Genomic DNA, 22,744 nt, shown 5'->3' on the forward strand with positions numbered 1-22,744 from the left:
CACCCACACACCAAAACCGCCCTCCCAAATTGCAGTCATTAAATTCTATTTGAAATCCGATTTATGCTAGTTCACTAGCCCCCGTTTGACCCGAACTTTTCCGCCAGTTTTCAATTCCATTGTCCTGCTTTTTCAACAATCAGCCGCCAGTGTGTTACCCCGCCTCAACCGGACTCAAATTTAGTCATTAGAGTCAGATCAATCGATAAACACCAAATTTTCTGGCTCATGGTGCAAAGTACGCGGGAAAAAAAACGAAATCGAACTCTCGTCTGCCAGAGCGGTTATGTAGTTCCAGTTCCGATATGCAAGCTATTTTTTTCCTGTGGTCACTCCTGATGTACACCGTATGAGTTAGTTTCGAGTAGGGTGAAGGGGGGGGGGCGTACGAATGTGTGCATTCGTTCGTATAGATCATGGGGCGTGTGAATTTGATTTCGGCTCTGTCAGTACGATTGGAGAGCAGTTGTAAATTTGCTCGTTAGTTGCTGCTGCTGGTCGCTTTGAATTAGCCTTCGGTGTACTGGAGTGTTTTTTTTGCTAAGATCAAAAGTGATGTCGTAATTTTTAGAGCAAAAGCAATGTTCGCTGCTCAAGTGAAATTTTTTGAGTTTCGGGAACCGAATTCGAGTGCCGCATTGGGTCGGGTTCACTGTAGATTTCGGTTATTTTTCTTTAGAATTCAACTTTCAAGCTCGTATGGTACAAGGCAAGTAGTTGCATTTCCAACAACGTGCATCAATTTGAGTTTGTATATCCCAAGTAGAGTAGTCACGATATGCGCATACGGGTAGTAGATACTGTCTCTGTTGGATGGATAGTTAAATTCGGTTTTCAGAAAAAAATATTGCTCTTTTCGATAGCACGGTGCTATAGTGATTTTCAATTTTTCAATGGACCTAGTATAGGTTGTTGGTCGCATCCAATGCAACACAAGACAATGTTTGAAAAATGTTTTACATGTATTCTTAAAATCTTGAAAAAGTTTTCTGGGACCTTTGACACCAAAAAATTAGCTACGTTATAGTTTTTCACCGAATTCCGATTTAACAGTTCTGAAATGAAGAAAAATAGACCTTTCCAACGGCATGCTATATTTTACTTTTTTGTAAGAAATATTGTGCGATTTTAGGACAACAATATGTAAATCGTCATTTCTCGCGATTTTTTCATGCAAAATTTGCAAGTGGTTGAACGTTTTTTCAAAAGCATGCCCTTGTTCTAATGAAAGTTCCAAACAACATTCAAGTCCGAGTGCAAACACTTTTTTACGATGAATCAAGATTTTGAGGGTATCTGTCCAATCTAGCCCCTGATCTTACACAGACCAGAAGCCAAAAACACACCCGCGTCACTTCGTTTCTTCTACACACCAGTAACGGAGAAAACTTGTTGCCCCTATCGTGAGCGACATGAGTGAACCAAAACAAAGTCTGTTCTGTTATAATCTTGTTATTTCATTCTGATCGGGTTTAGACCCTATTTTCTTTCACTATAAACACAACATTGCAGTCGACCAACACGGTTTTATGCCTCAATGATCGACAATGACTAACCTGCGCTCGTTCACAACATATGCTATTTGCATTGATCTATCTGCGGCCTAGAAAATGGAAAAAAAATTATAGAAAACGGACCGGAAACGACTGTATAAGCTCTAATGGAGAACGTGAATCACAAATATCGAGCATTTTAAACTCATCCTAAAATTTAGCCAAAATATGTAAATTGAAATGAACACATACTAAACCACTGTAAAACAATGGTTTCACTCCGATAACTATAGTTGATTTACCCATCAATTTGACACTAGGTTTGGTGAAGATTGATCCATTTATAAGAAAGATAAAACGAATAATTACCATATCTCACAATTTTAGTCAGATTCAGACGCCTAACATCGTGCCCTAAAAGTTACCCCGAAAGAAAACGAAGAGAACAAAACATAACAAACTATCATATTACTTCCGATTTAGTTCAAGACATCAACCGACGATCTGTGTTGTAGGCTGGTAAAATTTGACAAATTGCTTATGTGCTGCACAGCCCCATGAACCCACATCCATCCAATCACAAAAAAAAACCTTAGCAAGCCCGGTCCTTGTTGAGATTATCCCCAGAGATAGTAATCTCATCGAAGGCTAGATTTTTTTTTCTGCTCAACTGACTGCAGATGTCACCCAGCTGGTGTTTGCGTGTTTATGGTGCATCGATTTTAGGATTTTTGTTGCCTGATACCAACCTTCCCAGCTCGGTCAGTTTCGTTGGCCTGCTGGGAAAAGTGTTATGTCATACTCGGTTCCCCACGTACATATCGTCCTCAACCTACCAGCCTACCTACTACCTACTACCCGAATGCGAATTCAAACCGAACCCCGGACGGTAAAAGTTTGCTTCGCATGATGAATTTATTCCTGAGAGAAACTTTGTGATGCATGGCCCTGTCGGTATCACAACACATGGTCATTGTCCACCGCAGTGTCAGCCGGGCTGGCAGTGACCCGCTCGGTCCTATGGGGAAACGCCCGATCAATACCGGGGCATGGTGACACGGTGGGAACTCCTATGATGATGACCTCTGTTGGTTATGTACGAGTGTATCATCGGCTGTAATTCTCGTCGGAACGAAGAAGGATGCTGCTGCAGGGAAGATTTATTTCAGTTCTCTATGGAAGTGAACATTTGATTATACTGTTGAAACTGACCGCATTGCGGTTTCGGGGACAATCGATCATAATCGAAGTTTTATGTACCGGGGCAGTTCTCCCAGTGAGAGTCTAATATTGTCGGCGCACGGGACGGTTCCAGACGAAGTGTCTGCCTATTCTAAAGGTTGTTGAGTAAGCCCAGGTAGATGATATAACGGCTGCGAGCTGTCATTCATGGATTAATTTAATAACGACTTATATTTGTATGCTGTGGGCATTGATTGGCCAAATCACGCGCGTAAATTCAGATTTTTTATTGAACTTCCGACCATTATTTTCGGTCGCTCACACGAAGAATGAATTCCTTCAGAGATTTCCACGATTGTACATCTGATAGTAACATACGAGTGAGCTTCCAGCCCGGAAGGCTCCCAATCACCTGACAATACCGATTCTTTGTTCATTGCCCCGATAGACCCATGCCCCTCCTTCTAAACGGACTCCACATTCAAAACAAGTCGAAAATCACTCTACCCGTTCGCTGGGGCTCTGGGATATAAATCCATCAACGTGTGTCGGTTTTTCGACAATCTCCTCCTCCTTTCCACCGAATCGTAACACCAACCTCCGCCCAGTTCAGTAACTTTCATTGGCTTCCTAATTCACCACACTCCAAAAGGAGACACAAGCGACATCTATTGTCGGGACGAGCTAAATCTCGGTAGAGATTCGCTCCCCCCCCCCCCACTCCAAACCAACATCGAGACATGCGACATAAATTACGTGGGTGACAAGCTGTACAAAAAGAGGTAGGTTGTTGGTGTACCAATATGGAGTACGGTATCGGCTTTCGGGTATTGTCGAAAAGCGATACGGACTAGGAAAGGGGAGAACGATCGAGATGAACTGCACCTGATTTGCCGATTTGTGCTTCCCGTGAACTATACTACAAAGGCGACAGGTGCTGTGAAGGTTTTTTTTTTGCTAGTGATTTCAAAGGGTTGACGTATTGTGAGTACATTCGGATTCGATGTGGCTCAGTGGAGAGGCAGCAAACAGCTCCGGGTTATTTGTCACCCGAGCTAAACAACAAAGCAGCAAGAGCGGAACTGTTGCTCTACCGGATGGTAACACAAAGGAAAACTGTATTTACAACGTAGAGCAGCGTTTAAATATCAGTGCACAATGATGTTTACAGTTCAATAATGTGATGTGTGTTTTGAATCAATGAATACCAAATTTAGGATTTTCTTTCCTTTGAAATTAGACAATGAAAATAATGTTATTCACGGTGTATTTATTAGAACAAGTTTATGCAAAAAAATTCAGCATCTCTGAAACTTCGGAATATGAAAGAATAGGCTTTCCCCTTTCATTTGAAACTAAGATCAAAATAATCCGTCGGGGGGTCTAGAGCAACTTTTTTTTTTAAGTTTTTTTCGTAACAATATAGGTTTACTACTGGAGCTAGTTCATATTTCTGTCCCTAGATGGTGCTTTATACATTCGAACAACACTAAAAGTGAGAATTTTATAGAAAACTTAATTGTCTACACGTATGTTGACCACTAAAAATTGATCTGAAATCATCCGGAAAAGTTGCTTAAGATTTTAACAAAGTTATATCTAAGATAGTTTCACGCGAGGCCTAGTGGTTTGGAAATGTGTTTTCTCGCACTTATTACATTACCAAAAAAGAATTGAGCTTAGTGGCATGAAAATATTAGACGGGATTCATTACGTTGACAATTCTAATTGACCTTCTGAAAATTAGGATGTTTGACACAGTCAGAAAACTATTTGTGCTTTTGGTTTGTAATCTTTTCCGATAGTTTCGAAGGAGCTACCATTTATCGGAAGGTATTGCTTGGTTACAAGGGTTTGCTTACATTTATGTTTTAGAAAGGACCATACGTCGTATAATTTAGGTTATGATCGCTTAAGTCAGCTATTATAATTCCGATCAAGACGAAATGTTGGGACGCACCGTTTCTAATTTAACGCAAACTACAGCAGTAACTGTCCAAATTAGTGGTTAGCGTTTAACGATTTATTCAAATTTTCTCCGCATAGCATATTGTGGCAGTTGGATTTTACGGTCATTTCCTATCAATTATGCGAGATATCGTTACTAAATTGATACTAGATTATGCGAAATGTATTACTTTTGAAAACAAAATATGATAAGAGTACAACAAAAATCTTATATACATAGAAGTCCTCGAATATATCCCAAAAAAAATTATCTTGATCCAAAGACTCAAAGTTTTTTGTTCACTGTTTGTCACAAAACGGATAACCAGCGTTTTCAACCATGCGTTGCAATGAAATCCGCGAAATATTGCAATGGTGCGTTAAAAGTTTCATTGAGTTTGTTCGAATATAAAGGTTGAAGTTCAGGACAAGTGAATTTTATACGAAGATGCCAACAGAGTAGGAGATTCATGTAAGAATAGTTATCAGTCCTCCCTGAGAACAATCGAAAAAATGAAAATGAAGGCATACATCATTGCAAAACCTGTTTCTGCGGGAGGAATCACTTACCATCATGAACAAGAATATTAATATCATACTAGTTTTGTCAACACTTATCTAAGACTTTTCATCTCAAAATATTAATGGTGCCCTCTATTTGGGAATTATAATTTTCAGCTGAAAGATGAGACTTTCCAAGCTCTCAAATTCCGCTGAATTCACTGTTGAACTAAACACAACTATTTGGCAAATAAAAAAAGTGCTTGTGAATTGACAAACCACTAGGTCTTCTGTGAAACTAACTTAGACTTAGAATTCGTTAAAATATTAAACAACTTTTCCAAAAAATTTCAAATCGGTTTTTAGTTAGTAACAAAGTTGTAGACAATTAAATAATCTATCAGATTCTCACTTTTAGTGTTGTTCGAATGTCTACAGCACCATCTAGGGGCAGAAATATGAACTAGTTCCATTGTAAAATCTATGTTTTCATGAAAAAAAACTTCAAAAAAAAAAGTTGCTCTAGACCCCCCGACGGATTATTTTGATTTTGGTTTCAAATGAAAGGGGAAAGCCTATTCTTTCATATCCTGAAGTTTCAGAGATGCTGAATTTTTTTGCATAAAGTTGTTAAAAAAAGACACCGTGTATTATTTTGCTTCAGAATAATTAGGATGCTCATCTCTGCGTACTGCTGTCACGTGATAAGATATAATCTAAGAAATTTAAAAGAAGCTAGTTCCTATTCAAAAGTGGCAAATGAATCATGTACAAATGGATAATATTATGAACGACACTAAAAACGAAACTTTTATCATGGAAAAACAAATTGGTAAACATATGTTTTTCACTGGAAAAAAATTGTATCCAAAACCGTGGATTAAATCAATGAATTTTGGAACAATTGCGTTTCTGCGTTTGTTTCTGTTTGAAAAATACTGGAACAAAGATTTTGTGTTTATAATTATGATAAATTCCGCTTCAGTAACGCCTGCATAACAGTTTTATTAGTTGAGATATTTGACTTTGGATTGTGTACTTCAGTCACGGTTTCCGACATGTCATTACCAAAACGATTTTCTCTACGTAAACTAGTTCACAATTTTATGAATACTACTCATAAACCAAAGGTTAATTCGTGATTTTTCATAGATTTAGAATCAATACACAAAGTGAATTTGGTGAGAGATTATTTATGGATATGTGAACTGGTTCAAGGTTTCTAGTATATCAGTCACGACTCACTATTCGTACTCGCGAAATAGTTCACAAAACCATGAGATACGTGAAGTGATTTGTTATTCCTAGGATATTAGTCATGAGACACCATTCGTCCTCATGAAATAATTCAAAAATCCATAAAATATTGCTCATGTATTCTTGAGCAAGTAAAGGATTTCTAGTTTTTTAGTCACAACTCACCATTTGTGCTCTAGATATAGTTGACAAAAACATGAGACATTATTTCTTGATATATGATCTGCTTCACGATTTCAAGTATATTAGAGACGACTCACCTTTCGTGCTCATTAAATATTATTATAAAATAATATTCATGTAGTCATGAACTGGTTCATGACTCCTAATATATTAATCACAACACACCATTTGTGCTCCTTAATTAGTTTCCAAAATCATGATACGTAAACTGATCCATGATTTATAGTATAATAGTCATGTCTCACCATTCCGGTGGGGCCAGGCCAGTCAAAACCTCCAAAATTTATTGTCGATTTTCATTCCTTTTATATATTTTCCTGAATGTACATTACCTAAAGCTGTATTCGTCAAATTTTTGAGTAAATCGATTGAAAAATAGGAGTGGGTCATTTTTTGAACCGTACAAGGTTTTGAAAATCTGCATGAATTTGAGTGACAAAAAGTTTTTGTTCATTCTAATTCATCTCGCTTTAATAGGCACTACAGTGATAATTTAACAACTTGTATAGGCGTTTTTTTTAGAATATCATCTCAGGAATTTAATGGTTTATTTCGATTTGAGGAATAATGAGTATTTAAAAAGTTACCAATAAAATCAATATCACTAAGTTTTTTAACGCGGACTTATTTACATTCAGAGTGCCATCTCTTTATCGGTAAAAGTGTGTTGAAGGATCTCATCTAGTACAACTGACGTACATTTTTTTCAAGTTTTCAAAAATCATAGTGCAATCTTGCGCCGTTTTGAGCCAAAGGTTGATATTTGAACATTTGTGAAAGTTGTTTTTTCGTGGAGACGCGTGGTATTTTTTGATTTCATGAAGTTTCGCATTACTATGCACCGGTGGATTTCTTTTTCTGAACGCTGCTTGTAAATTCGATTTCCTTGATGCAAATATAAGTATGCCTTAACCGTCTTGCAACTATGACTCGTGTTTCTACATTTTCACAGTTATCTGCAGTATAGAAAAATTCAAATATTTAGAAGCCAACGAGGCAAACTAACTATTACTATATCTTTCAACAACTATTATTATATCTTTCCATGAATCCTATCTCTTTGGTAGGTATTGGTCATTAGCTTTACTGGTGACCGATGTAAGGTTTACCTTTACGTGAGTGTGGGAAGTGTTCTTTTTTTACCTGATTTTAGTTATTAGCCAGTAATGCAACATTTATTTTCAAGTGCAAACTCCCTATTAAATCTATCATAATCAACAATCAAATTCAAAAGCTCCCTCAATAATTCACTTCCAAATTGATGAGAGCTTCATGCAAAAACGCTCACACCTCTATTTCAAAGCATACACATGCTCAGGATATTTTCGTACGAAAAACCATGTCTGTACCTGCAAGGAGAGATATTCGTATCATCATTGGAATTGAAAATCAATGGAAAAGTATTGAGCGGCTTAGCTATGCATCTATGCATCGTATGAGCAACTGTAAATAGAGCATAGTAGGGCATCAAAATCAAATAAACCTGTCATCTTTTAATAGCTTTGGCGATAACTATAAATTAATAAACCAATGAACAAAAATTTAAGGCATTCTATCAAACACCTTTAGCTGTGCTATCTTTTAGAACTATTCCAAACGCATATGTTCATAAATTAGTACATGAGGATTATCTCTTAAAGAGCGATGAAGGAATGATTTTTTCAGCGATAGTATTCAGATTGGACTGAAGATCTACAAATTACAACAAAAACGACACGATTAAATTTCCCTTGAAAAAGGCCGCCAAACACAGTCGAAAGGTCGGGCAGTTATAAAAACAATTCGCTCAAGCTAAATTGGCTGAGAAAGTCGTAAATATTCACAGAAAATTTTAGTTCCAGTCGGTACAATACTCAAAGATCTACAAACAAATGTTTAAAATTACATCATTATTTATTCTCCAGATTTCGATAAATTGGAACGTAGCTAACTCGTTACTAAGGACTACCCTAAGGAATCAAAATGTTTCTGTTCGCTTACGAAGTATCTGTTTTGAGAAGTTAATAAAATTCACTTTTGCGAAATTAAAAAAAAAACTTTTAGTTCCACCCTAGGCTGTCTAAATTTCATTTTTGCGTCCTAATTTAATCAAAATAGAGCTCAGCGCACCAAAATTACCCTTAGATGATATTTTCAGACATTTTAAACTACTTATGAGGTTTTGTCCAGCTTTTGTATGGAGTGGATCCACTGTGAATTCGTGCTAGTGAAATGGTACACAAAATCATAAAATATTATCAAGTATTCGTAAACTGGTTCATGATTCCTATTATATTAAGCACGACTCACCATTCGTGCTAGTACAATAGTTGACAAAATCATGAGATTATTCGTGGATAGTCGCGGATAATCACCATTCGTGTTCGTGAAATAGTTCGTAAAATCATGAGAGAGAATATTCACGGATTCCTGATTTCTAGTATATTAGTATTCGTGAAATATTCACAATATCACGCTTCACCATTCGTTCACAATACCATGAGATATTAGTCATCAATACGTGAGCTGGTGCATGATACCCAGTATATAAGTCACGTTTCATTATTCGTGCTCGTGAAATAGTTCACAAAATAATAAAATAATATAATTAATTGGTTCATTAATTTAGTCATGAATCACCATTCGTACTTTTAAAATAGTTCGCAAAGTTATAAAATTTTGTTCATGTATTCATGAAATAGTTCATGACTCCTAATATATTAATCACAACTCAGCATTTGTGCTACTGAAATAGTTCACGGAATAATGAAAGATTATTCATGGATTCATGAACCGGTTCATGACTTCTAGTATATAAGTCATGACTCACCCCTCGTGCTCGTGGAATAGTTCACAAAACCATGAGATATTATTCCTGATTCCAAAGAACTATTGTTTGGTCGGCATCCACTAGGAAGTTGAAAACAGTCTATTATTCGGACAAAACCAGCCTAGAGGCCGTGTTACATTCGGCGGGCTGAAGTTTCTCAACCAAGGATTGATCCACTGCGTTCCTGATCTCATGTCGTAAGAGGCGACTTAAAATAAGAGTCCTTAAGTCTTCCGTGCCGGGGACTAAATGGGTGGCAGGACTAAAATATCCCAGTCGCGCACGAAGTGTTAAGCGACTCTCTGACACAGTGAACGTTTGTTTCTCCGCATATCGTGGGATTCAAATGGTGGTCATGTCCCTAATACCTGTTTCGAGGTTCGCTATAGGCGATTATAAGCCAACGTGTTTGGTATCTTCTAGCTGCAGTACAGAAACTATGAATCTATCCTGCCTTGTGCAGGAAGTGAAAGCTTCTATAGCTTTGGTTCAAGAGCCCTATTTCCGGAAAGGAAACTTCTAAGTAGGAAAGCTACTTATCCCCGTCTTCGTAGCTTCCATCAAAAAAGGCATGATTAAACCACGTGAAATGCCTCGTGCATGAATGCTTGCGAATAGTGCTATTAACGCATGCCTTACATCCGACCTCACAACTCGCGATATTTGTACTGTCACAGTCAATACAACTCTTGGTAACATAAACAAGAAATACGTCCATTGTTCGGCATATTTGCCGCATAATGAACCCTCATCCTCTGATGATTTCAAAAGAGTTGTATCATACTGTGGTTTAGATTATAGGTTTCCCTCATAATCGACAGCGATGCTAATACCCACCACATAATTTGGGGCTGCTCAGATATCAATTTGAGAGGCACCGAATTGATGGAATACTTAAGCAGTACCAATCTGCACATACTTAATGTATGAAATCGCCCAACATTTGTACGAGCTGGCAGAGAAGAGGTATTAGATGTAACTCTTTGCTATGACAGTACTACATATAAATTGGCAAACTGGCTCATACCGAACGAGCTCGAACCGTCGTTATCTGATCATAAGTACATCATTTTTGATCATTTAAATGTCTCGCTACACTAACACGTAATTTTCATTTTGAAACTTTCAATGTGAGAATTCCTCCTCGCAAGGAATGGCTGTCTGGCTGAATGGAGCGACAACTGGAAGATTATGTAGTTTGTCATACTGGCGGTTCTTTGTTGGTGCTGGCGTCTATTGTCATAAAACGAGATTAAACCAGTCTTATTTGCTTGGTAGATACTGTACCGTATTACAAGCATAAATCTTTGCGATTCTGTGTGGCGTACAATCGGCACTTCAACAGGGAATTTGCAGTAAAAGAATAGCATGCCTAACCCAAATCGAAGAACTTAACATTTCTTTTAACATTTCTTTTGTTTTTGACGTGGTGTAGCTGAGTGTACGTTACTTCCGCGAAATTAGGCTCCATTTTAACTTTAACTAGTTGTTCAACCTCCTGAGCTGTGGGTCTAACACGAATTTCATTAAAATCGATCGAAATTGTGTTATCCCGTAGCACGGTCCCTTTTGCTTACTTTCGCAGACTCATTTCACTGCGCAACCGGGGACAGCGATACTATACTGTTTTGTGCACTGGATATAGAACAAAGCGCTGGCTGGCTTCACTGGTGCCTATAGCGCAGCGATTTTTTACTTCTGCTTTGTGCGAGGTCAGAAGATAGACTGTGTCAAATTCGATAGAATATTCAAAAACTAAATATCACGATAACGAGCATATAAATTAGAAAAATTGTATCTAAAATTGTTAATATGAATCACGTTAGTGTGCCAGGAAAAACGGAATGCAATCTCACGAATGAAATGTCACAGTAACGTGATGAGAAATTACGAAAATCTCAACTAAGCTCCTGAAATCATGAACATCGTTCAACTGTCGGCTCTTCTAGTTGATATAGTTTATGCAAATCAGTGTATCCCCAAATTATGAACAAGAATCATAGCAAAACATATTAACCATATCGATGGAACAACAATAGTAACTCAACCAATCTTTCGAATGTAATATCATGTATATCTGTGACAAGAACTATTTTTTTGAGAACACAAATAGTTTCATGAATACGAGGTTTTATATGCATTATTTCAGGAACATAGTCACGATTTTCGTAAATCATTCAGTTCACGAAATCGTGATTTTTTTTCAAGAATTGACGAACGGTTTTTTTTCCGCATGCTTTTTTCAAAAGCATGCGATTAAAACTATTAATTTAAAAAACATTTTTTGTTAATAGGTTATCGCTTCGCAATATTCACGCACAATTTCATGTTAACCCAAAGATCCTATATCCATAATCGATTTCAACTCGTAACAAAAACTCGATCCAGGAATCCCACACCTATCGCATAAAAAGTCAACTGAAACTTGACGCATTTTTTCATCTTGAATTAAAAAACCTGCGCACGCATCAGGCCACCACTAAGTCGATTTCTAGTACCTTCAGGATTGTTTGCTGAAATGAGTAAGGATTAATTTCTATCGAAACTAATAGTTCCACACAGGCCCGATGAGAGGGGGAGGCAGCCAGGGCAATTGCCCGGGGGCCCGGGTCGTATTTGGGGGCCCGCGTTTTTACCCGGAAAATGGGGAAACACGTCCGGTATTCCTTGAAGAGCAATAAAAATAGCAATTTCTTTGTAATCATTCGCCTTATTAAATTATGCGATGAAAGCGTAAAAAATGAAAACTTTAGCTTTTATAGAAGACTCCAAGTGCTAATATAGAATCTTCTTATAGTGCTTTGAAACACCAAACAATAACAAATATACGTATGCGTTCCAATAGTTACCTAAACTCTGATGCAATAAACTTAAAATCAAAATGCAAATTCTGCACGATTTTTCGAAAAAATACAATTGCAAATATAATTCACAATAGACGTTTGCGTAATTTCAACCAAATATCTAGGTAGAGTTTGGATTAAACCAAGCATACATGCAATTTTTTTTGACAGATCAGTGATAAAACGCGTATACCAAATTGTGACGAGGCTTTCGACTACGGATCGAATCCCATTTCTGTAGGCATCAAATCGTTAATTTAAACAGTCGGCATGTCAAAAGAAAGATGATGTCTATAGAACTATGAAGCCGTAAAGAATATGTTTTGTATGTGAGTATAGAACATATCTAGAGCCATTAAATAATGCTTCGTGGTCTCTTGGGTATATTCCGTAACTTTACCACTTCCCCAATCCTTTCCATAGGGAAATCATGAAAAGACGATTCATGGCAAGGCACAAATCTCCGATCAACATGTAGAACGTAGCATTTGAGCTAGACGCTACTGATTTCAGAGTACCCGCAAATTGAAAAATTTGAAGCTGTGGTAATTTTACTCGATTTGAATATCACGGTATAAGAAGCTGCGAAATTCACCTGTCTGGCACGCTATCTGTGGATGTGGAAATATGAGTCAACCGGAGACTAATAGAAACCACGGACTTATGAGTTTCCCTTGGCTGAAGAGGTACTAAGGGCCGATTTCTTCACCTTCGCTTAGCGCTTAAGCCAGGTTTAAACGTACTGGTGAACCTGGTTCAAAAGTTAAGCAAGGGTGAATAAATCGGTCCTAACTCATTCTGAACCAAAGATTTAGGTTTAAAAGGGCCCGGCGGTAATACAAGCCTTGGGGCCCGAAGCGGCTCTCGGCGGCCCTGGTTCCAAAAATACTGTATTATAGCAAACCGAAGGCTCCGCCAGCTTTGGAACACAAAACACTGTTCACCGATCGAGTAGGGTTTTGCAAACATCGTCTACAAAGTCTCTGCCATTCCAGAATGTATGGAATTACTTAGCGATCATGATGAACTGCGATACACTTGAACAAATTTACGGTCGTATGCTGACACTCTCCATCCATACATGTACAACAAACCGCATCGTTATCTACGATTGCTCCATCCTACCGTTACCGAGGCTTGCTAGTCAACTCACATAATTCATTTTCTGTGTCAATCTCTTCACTTCGAAAAATCAAGTTTTTTCATCAACAGATTAAAATATCGATAAAGATTTCAAATCTACAAAAAAATAAAATATCGATCTTTTATTACAAAATGCCCATCACTGCGAATGATATTTGTACACATTCTGAACTTTTTCGTGTATTTTATCAAACATCATAATGTATATAATATCAAACCCAGAAATTTGTTTCTGTAGGAAATGAACTCGCAAAAGAAAAATGATTTGATTTTTTAGTAAAAAGTTTGACTGATTTACACACATTCTTGTTTGACCATTTTTTGATCTTAACACTCACACCTAGAAAAAAATAATGTAAATTTACGTCTCCTGACCCTGACATATACGAGCATCAAAAATAACTTAGTTTTACGTTTGATTTTAATTTTACATGACGTTTAATTTCGTAAATCAAGTAATTTTACTCCACATACAGCGTTTGTTCTGAATGGTAGGAAGCGTAATTTTATGTCATTGCGCATGTAAAGTATATGTTTCATGTAAAATTAAATGGAACACGGTAATGTTCCGTCATTTCGTAAATTACGGTTTGTTGATTTGTGTCATGTTTACAATTACGTCAACGATAAAATTCAGATTTTTTGGTGTGCTCATTAGGTACATAGTATTCAACCTTCCCTCTTCTTTGACTCCGAATCTGTTTCAAAGTTCGACCACATCCCCACGCCTCGTCGCGTATCAACAATGTTGGAGAAATCTTCTAAACAGACTGGCAAGTTTCATTCGCTTTTCTTCATTTATTTACCCTCAAAAACTCCCAACAAAAAGTTCTAAAAAGAGCAAATTCTGTTGGCGGAATCAGCAGCCCACCCAACGGGGTGCGAGGTGGTTTGACCAGCTTGACATTACATGTGCGGGGCAATCGGCAGACTTAGTTCGGTGTGTATATTGACTGAACGTGAGTGTGGTGGGTACGCCTGCGGTGCATTGTGTGCAACTGGCTTGGAAAAGTTGACACCGACTCCCAGGTCGTTTCGATAAAGAAGAAACTTTTCGGTGTGTCCTTGCTCTTGCCGAGTGTATTTGTGGATTATCTTCTGTTTTTTTTTTTGTTCAAACAACCTTTTTCTCTTTTTGAAAGTCAGTCAGCAGATGCAACTAATACTTGCTACTCTTTGGTTCCACCGATTTCCATTTACAATGGAAGCTTCTTTTCCGCTCGACTCCACTTCCTAGTACGCCAACATACCACCACACGGGGCACAAAACTTTAGTTCGAATATCGTGCCGGAACATTTATCACTGTGTTCCCCGGTCACTGGCCGCGTTCGTTCCGCATTACACTCTTGTGGATTCGAGCATGAGCAAAGTCCTTGAGGTAGCACTCCGGTAGATTCTATACCTATGGAACGACGTTTCAGCACGTGAAAGTAGAGATAGGTTTTTTTCCTGTAAAGACAGACTGGCAAAGTTTTGTCAACAAAACTAGTTTTAGTGGCGCGAACTTTGCTTTAAAGTTCTAAAGCCAGTCAAAGATGAATTTTTGAAGCAGACTTTGCTGTCGATTCCTATCCTCAAGACGATGGCAGCGGCAGGGCGAAAACTTGACGGCTGGTTGGTAAGCGCATTTTTTGGGATGACCCGTCAGGATTACCAGCATGGGGGCCCGTCGCGGCTCTTGGCGATCCTAAGTATGCCATGATCGTCAGGGAAAAAACAAAACTGCTTCTGCTCTTATGCTGATTTCGTTGTTAGATTCGAGTCGCTCTAGGTTCGCTATAAAATTCATATAAAAATGACAGTTCCGAGCGAACCTAGAGCGGCTCTGATCTAAAAATGAAATCAGCATTGATCTACTCTAGATAATGGGTTCAATTTTACCGTTGAGGTTAACACTGATGAAAACAATTAGCAAATAGACTATATTTACCTATTTAGCATCTTCGTTGACGACACCTAGCCGCTATTTCACTGAGCTGTACTATGCAGCAAACCAGCGCACTCACACACTTACGCCTCCCCGAACATTGATAAATTCCGACAATGGTTAAACTAACTCGTCGTTAGCTGAAACGAAATCCGGTTATCACCATGCCATCCTCCATTTGGAAAATGAATTTCCTGTACCGTACCGTTCCAATTCGGAAAGCCTAAATTCCGGAAAAGTGTCACGCCCCAACGATTACCTGAGCGCAGCAGATGCGTCCGCTAATTCAATCTTCCACACTCCGCTTCTCTGCCAACAACCAAACTCTTCCTAGCGCTCATGCATTCCAACACGTATTCAGTGAAAAACAGATACCTAGATAGATCCTGGCCGACACGAGCAAACCAACTAATAAGCATGAAATTAGCCTTCTACTCGACCAAACTTGGTCGCAACCGAATAGATACGGTCACGTACACGCTACACTCGCCCCTGGTCTCGTATTCAAGGAAAATCCAGTCGTCATCACCTGTTACTACCACAAAATTGACTTCCGCCCATCCCACCCCGAAGACCACCACCACCACCAACAAGGGGAAATGGTATCCGCATCATCGCTTATTAGCACCTGCCTCGGCTGTTAGTTTTTTGTCAATCACAGTCCGAACAGGACAAAGTTCCCCGTGAGAGGGGTGTGCATGCAACATGTCACTCATAGCCGCGCACTCGACCGATACCGTGATGTTGTTGTTGTTGTTGATGTTTGAGAGGAGCGGAAAAATCAAAACGCCAATTTTGTATGCATGCATGCTAATGCCGCCAGCCCGGCTGGATTTAGATTTCCGGCAGGAGATATGCTCGAATCAGGTGTCAAACCCATTTTCGAATTTAATAAGACCACCAGCCACGGGGTTCATTTTATGACTGCGAGCGCTGACAGGGTTGAAATTGAGATCTGGTAAGCATTAAAGCTTACCCACAGGTCTCAGGGAGTCCATACCATTCTACATTACTATCTATCTCCTCCAATGATTCCAAATAACGCATGGAATAGGGTACCAAAGATTGTTTGAAATAAAAGTTCTGCCACAAGATATACGTAAGATTTTGACAAACGTGTTCATTGAGCAGTTGTATGATGTAATCTGAAATAATCTCAAATATATTTAGAAATTGAACAGCTTTTTCAACAATCCCAAATAAGCTCAGTATCTGCAACTTAACACCCATGTTCAATTCACTGGAGCAGAAATATGATTCGACTGCAAATAGGCTTAGTTTCCTACCAGGAAATCCCGACCCTAACAAAACAATTCAAAACGATCCAACCCGAACTGAGACTTACTCGTCATTGTCAGCAATCATCTAAAGTGAAATTTTGCAAACTTCAATAGATAATTCAAAGCTCCCGGCGACGGGGGCGAAACAAAGACGGTGACATGATGAAGGGATTTGTATTTAGCAAAAATATTTTGCTACCAACACATGCAGTTCTCTTTCTCGAAACTGCATCCAGGTGTGTGGGTGTATGTGTGTGTGCACTAGTTATAACATTGTACCACACTGAGCAGCACTTCCATTACGTATGCAGTTTGTGTATCCAAAGTAAACACCCACAATTTTGTTGCTTGCACAGAGCACACCTTCCCAGGAACCCTGCCCCACCTAACCGAACTGCCTCCAATCACCCATAGAAATAACAATCCTTGGGCCTGGCAGAGACCCAACCGAAGCCGTTCCCGTTCATGATCATCGTCATCATCATCACGCCCCGGCAAAATGTCTCGTGTAACTTCAGAACCCGTTACCGGATTTAATTAAATTTTGCTCCGTCCGGAACGCATATCCCATATATACCCGACCGAGAAGCACATGCAGCAGCAGTCCACATTCGCATCTTGACTTTAGTCTCTCCGGTTACGAAAGAAGCTTTCGTCGGGTTTCCATCCGCCGTAGCAGCAAGAAACGTTTCCCGGAACGAAACCGACCGAGCGGAGCTGTGGAATTTGAGATGTGGGAGGCATGGATTTTGGCTTTGTCTCTGATCCACTCCAGTTGGTGAATGTTAGTGTTAGGGTTTTGAATGCCACTATAGCTAGAGAATGGGACCCACTCCGTGCTCAGGTACCGTAACGACCGGGTTCCGTCTCGGGACATGTTCATGAGTGAATATTTTGGTTTAAATTTGAATTTCTGATTATAATTTGAGGGAAAATATTTAATTCAAACATAAATCACATTCGTTGGCGTTGACTTTGTCATTTCATTTGGCATGCCACCGGTTGGATACTACGGAATGTTTCGAGACTAGGACAGCAGCGCATGGCTAGTGATTGTTGACATTACGGTCATCGGTGCCAATCCAGAGTAACATAAATTACACTTGAGGCTGATGTGGCTAGTTGAAAGCGGCTTCGTTTGGTAGAGAGGCGAGGTAAAGCATAGGCTTGTTCAACGACGAAATGGGTTTTATCGAAGAAGTGTTTAATAGGGTGTCTTACTAGGTGAATAAAAACCCAGGACAGTCGAATGAGGCCTTTTCGCAACCGTTATCTCACGCTTCAATGTGCCTTACAAAATTATCCCCAGGAGGTCAGAGCCCCGTCAGAATAATTGGCGTGAAAATTGTTGAGGTATGTTATTGCAGTACCCGAACCTGAGGTAGTAACATAATCACCAGTTCAAGACAGATGGGAAAATGCTACCGACAAGTGATGCTCGAATGACGCGAAGCAGCCAAACTATCAAAACGTCGATTTCGTCGACATTTGATAGTCTGCAGGAGGAGCTATGCCAGAAAGTCTTTCATGAGAATTCGTTCATCGAGCACTTTTTTCGGATTTACACACACACCGTTCTTGCTACCCCACCAGCAGCGCAAGTTTCATGCTGTTGTTGGAGAAATCGACAATCTTCAATTGAGCGGATAAGATGAAATATTTTCAGATCGTCTGTGAGGATTTTTCAGCACTAAATGCATGTCATTGAAGTAAAGCAGTAACATCAACGGTGCCAGGTAGCATCCCTGCGCTGTACTTTTCAATCTTCAATGATAACCATTATCTCTCGATCTGAGAGCTAGGACCATAACAGCTGCAAATCCTACCGTTGAATCAAAATTCCTCCAATTTATGGATTGTTTTATGAAAACTGGCGGATAGGTTGGTGTAAATAATAGCAGTTTGAGCGCAACATTCCATACTTAAGTAGGATTAGACTCAGCAGGTTAGTTGCCGAGGCGTGAAGTCATGTTTATAGTGGATTAAGTAGTTTTTTATTTTATTTTTTGACACGGTTCAATGCGTTCGCTAAGCTGAGCCGTTGATCTTTTATTATTTATAACGTGTAAAGAAAAATAAATAAATCAAACTTTATTGATGTATGGTTTTTGCCTTTCTCATATAGAGTGTAGCGGTCATGTCATATTCAGCAATATTTTTCAAATTTAGTAGAACCAGTCTGATTTGTTTGCGCCAAGAGTTAGACAACCTACCGTTGATCGACTCTACGATCCTTCGCTTGGAATGCATGATGGAAAGGGACAGATAGAGCCAAAGGTTAGCTGACAGAATAAAACAGATAGTAGGGTCGTTGATTTCCGAACTTGCCCGAAGAAATTTGCGGGAAAATACGTCCTTCCTGTAAGTTCGTACGAAATTACCTTCCCTAATCTGAGGATTAACGCTGCTAGTCCATTTCGTCCCAGTCCGCCAAACGTTTTGGAAGCTCGCGTGATTTGTCCGGTTTTAGTTTGTCCAAAGTAATTAATGTGACGTGATAGTACTGTGAATTTTGTCTAATTCTTTGCTCTCCCGCCCCAATAGCTCAAGTAAAGTCTAAAAGGGAGTAGACAGTGCGTGCGTAGAAAAGTGTGTGCAGAAAAGGTAGATGTGCTCAACGTTAGGTGCCATTGACCCCACCCATGTGCTAACGACCCCGTTTGCCGTAGCCAGACGGCATACTATTTTCTATTCCGCACAGCTCGCCGACGAACGAGAGAAGAGGCAAAACGGACGAAAGTAGCATGCGCAATTCCAGCAAAGGAAGCCGCCGGAAGGAAGAACGGTCCATCGACAAACCGTTTCCTTCAGCCACCGGAAAACCATCGCAACTTTTCCGGCCGATAAATCATCAACCAGCAACCAACAACCGCTGGTCAGACACCGGTGAGGCCGATCGATGTGATCGCCCGTCATCGAATCAGCTACCGCATCGCAGAACGATCGACAGCAGCAGAAACCAACAGCAGCAGATTGGGTGAGTCGTATCGTTCTTGCTAGATAATAGTGAAGGGTGGCGTCCAGGGAGGACGCCACAGTGATTTAAGCCGCCAGAGCGCAAAACGCTCGGGAAGTCGTCCACTGACGGCTTGAGTTAGGGACGCGTCCAAGAATCGAGGTTGTGTGTCGGCCATTAGGTTCTAGTCCGCAATTCATGAACGCCACACACAACCCTTTGATAAATTAAGCCACCCGGGTGCAAAGCGATAACCGTTGAGCGCTGGAGCCGTGAGGTGACGTCACAAAATTTTGGAGAGGAGAAATTAGCACGATATGGTCAATGAGCACAAGTAGGGAGAGAACACGCACACAGAAACAAAAGATAGGCCCAGAATTTTAAAATTGGAAAATACAAATATGCAATAGAAACGAAAATCTTTCCGCCTGTTGTGTAAATAAATGTTGTTTTGTGTAAACGTACTAAATGTGTGTAAATCGGTGTAGTACTCTCTCAAAGTTTTAGTCTCGTTTAAGTATGGTTACGTCATTTCGTTCTGTAGTTTTCGTTTTGTTTCCCTGTCTTCCGCTTGGCGGAATTTGATAAGTAGTGAAAGCTTCGTTTTCAGCATGTTTGTGCCACCTGGCGCATAAGCAGCACGCTTGCTAGGAATCGACCAGGGTTGGCTACAAATTGGCGCCCAACTGCAGGATTTTTTCGGAATTCTTGGAGTATATTTGGAGAATATTGTTGAAGTTATGATTGTTTCGTCATTTATTTTCGTTCTTATGTACATATTTATTCTAGGTTCATGTTGTAATTTATGTAGTATATAAGGTAATGCAGCATATTTTGGAGACCGTTTATTTTTTGGAGATATATCATCAGGCATATTATTTTGGAGGAATTTTTTTGAGGATACAGGAATATTTTTGGGTTTTATAAGGAATATTCGAGTGTTAATGTCGTTATACGAGAACATTAATTAGAGATAAGGTTGTATATTTATTTTTGCCATTATTTTGTACATTTTATATATTATTTATTAAATTTTACATATTCAAATACAAACCGAAATAACTTCTAAGTTTCCGAGAGCCGACTACTTAACCAATGAGGAAGTAGATTACGAGCTCATGATTCGTGGTAAGGTTGAAGAAACTAAAACTGATTCGGAAGCCAAATACCGACTAATACTAAACCTTTTTTACGAAGATGTTAGGGAAAATCGGGATTATCCGTCGCGGTTTACTATCGAACAAGAATTCGATCGCGTGTCAAGCATAATCGATGTTTTGAGAGGGAAGTTGGAGAAGGGTCCAGATGAAAGGTGTATTTCTCGTTTGAAATATTACGCGCTTAGGGTCGCCCAAAGCATCGCCGAGGATCCGGGATACGAAGCCATGCGTAAAGAACTCGTGGGGTAAATTCGAAGTGTGTTGAACAAATTTAGTGTGAAGAAGGGTTCCGAAGATTTTCACTCAGAAGAAGTTGTCAATAAGCAGCAAATGGCATTTTAGTCCGGGAAAGAGGATGGGAAAGACGAAGAGCATCGACACGACAGACAAGAACGCGAGGACAGGTCGTCTGATGAGCATTCGAAGCGATCCCTTGGAGCTATTCCCAAAATAGCGAGTGAGAATCAACTACGGAGGAAAGCAGAATGCTGAGAATGCAAGTAGTTGAGTTGAGGCGAGAATTGGCAGAATTTCGTCTGGCAGTTCAGATGCCGGATCCAAGAGGTTCGACAACACTTCAAGTGGAAGGTTTCAAGTTTCTGAGATGGGAGAATGGAGTTCGACAGAGAAGCTCTACCGGCACCGTACATCCGAGTCAACCGTCCAGGAACCGAACGCAGGCAGAGAGAAAAGGTACCACAACGACAATATAGCGGAATTCCACAGACGAGACAGGATGAGTTCGATAGAGGACGAGCGATTCGAAGGGAATCAGTCGAACGACGGATGGAGACAGTAAGCGACCGTTCGTACTACGATGCACGAGACGGTCAGGAGCAAGCGCGACGGTTGAGCAGAATGTGTGGCATGGAGACGAGAATAGTTGAACGGGAGGATCCAGCTGATAGGCGGTGGAGCGACAGACGGAGTTTTTCTCAGTGGGATAGTCGAGGTAATCCCACCGGTGGCCTGCATCGAAGGCAGAGTGCAGTAATCCTGCAGAGTAGCAAGGACGAAGATGGGTATGACGCTGAGGAGTTTCGCCCAAGACGTCGTGTGAATCGACGAACCGGGGATCGCGAGATTCAGGACGCAGACCGGCGTATGGAGAAATGGCATCTAACTTTTAGTGGCGACCCCCGCCATCGATCGTTGGAAGATTTTCTCCATAAGATTCGTAGGTTAGCGCGAATGGATCGGATCGCAGATGACATCCTGTTGCAGCGAGTGCATACCATATTGCGAGGAGATGCATACGATTGGTACTTGTGCTACGCTGACGAGTTCCTAGATTGGTAGGACTTCGAGGAGAAAATCCGTTACATGTACGGTAACCCGAATAAGGACCAAGGAAATCGTCAGAAAATCTACGAACGGAAGCAACTTCGGAACGAGCCGTTTTTGACGTTCAAGTCGGAGATAGAGAGATTGAACAAGCTGCTATTGTCACCGCTAGATCAGGAAAGAGTCATCTGGGACAACATGCGCCCACACTACCGTTCCAAACTAGCGTGTAGAACGGTACGAGATTTGCGAAAGCTCGAGTATTACGCGTACCGCATCGATGCAAATGATCCGGCACTCAGACAGTGTCGGGAAGGACCGACACGTAACACGACGGGTCTACACAATATAGAGGCTGAAGAGTCGACGGGATCCTACTCCGAACCAGATGAGGTGAACGCACTAGGAAAGAAGTTCGATGGTGATCGGCGGGCAAAGGAGCAGTCCAAACCGTTAATGCGCACTCAGCAACCCAGTACCAAGCCTGCAGTCGAACAGCAAAATGGACCCCCTGATGTTTTATATACAATTAATTTGTAAGAAGATTTATGAGCTACTCGGCGTCTCCATATGGGTATTTTCAAAAACATAGATATGAACACTTAGGTGCAAAATTGCGCAAGATGAGTCCTATGTATTTTGAAACAACACTCAGTCAGAGTCAGAATTATGATAAGTATCCCATGGGAGACCATCTCAAAAATTGCAAGACGGGGTGGGCGTAGCCTAGTTGGTAAATCGATTGCCTTGTACGCAGCGCACCAGGGTTCGAGTCCCG

At 40.2% G+C, this 22,744-nt stretch overlaps 1 protein-coding gene across 3 annotated transcripts in view; it reads right to left on the minus strand.

Moving 5' to 3' along the window:
• The window catches only part of LOC131686130 (protein O-mannosyl-transferase TMTC2-like), an 876,983-nt gene that overhangs the window by 751,623 nt on the left and 102,616 nt on the right, over positions 1-22,744 (minus strand). The gene's annotated exons all lie outside the window — the stretch shown is intronic.

The sequence above is a fragment of the Topomyia yanbarensis genome, chromosome 2 (genome assembly GCF_030247195.1).
Source record: "Topomyia yanbarensis strain Yona2022 chromosome 2, ASM3024719v1, whole genome shotgun sequence".
Lineage (NCBI taxonomy): Eukaryota > Metazoa > Arthropoda > Insecta > Diptera > Culicidae > Topomyia > Topomyia yanbarensis.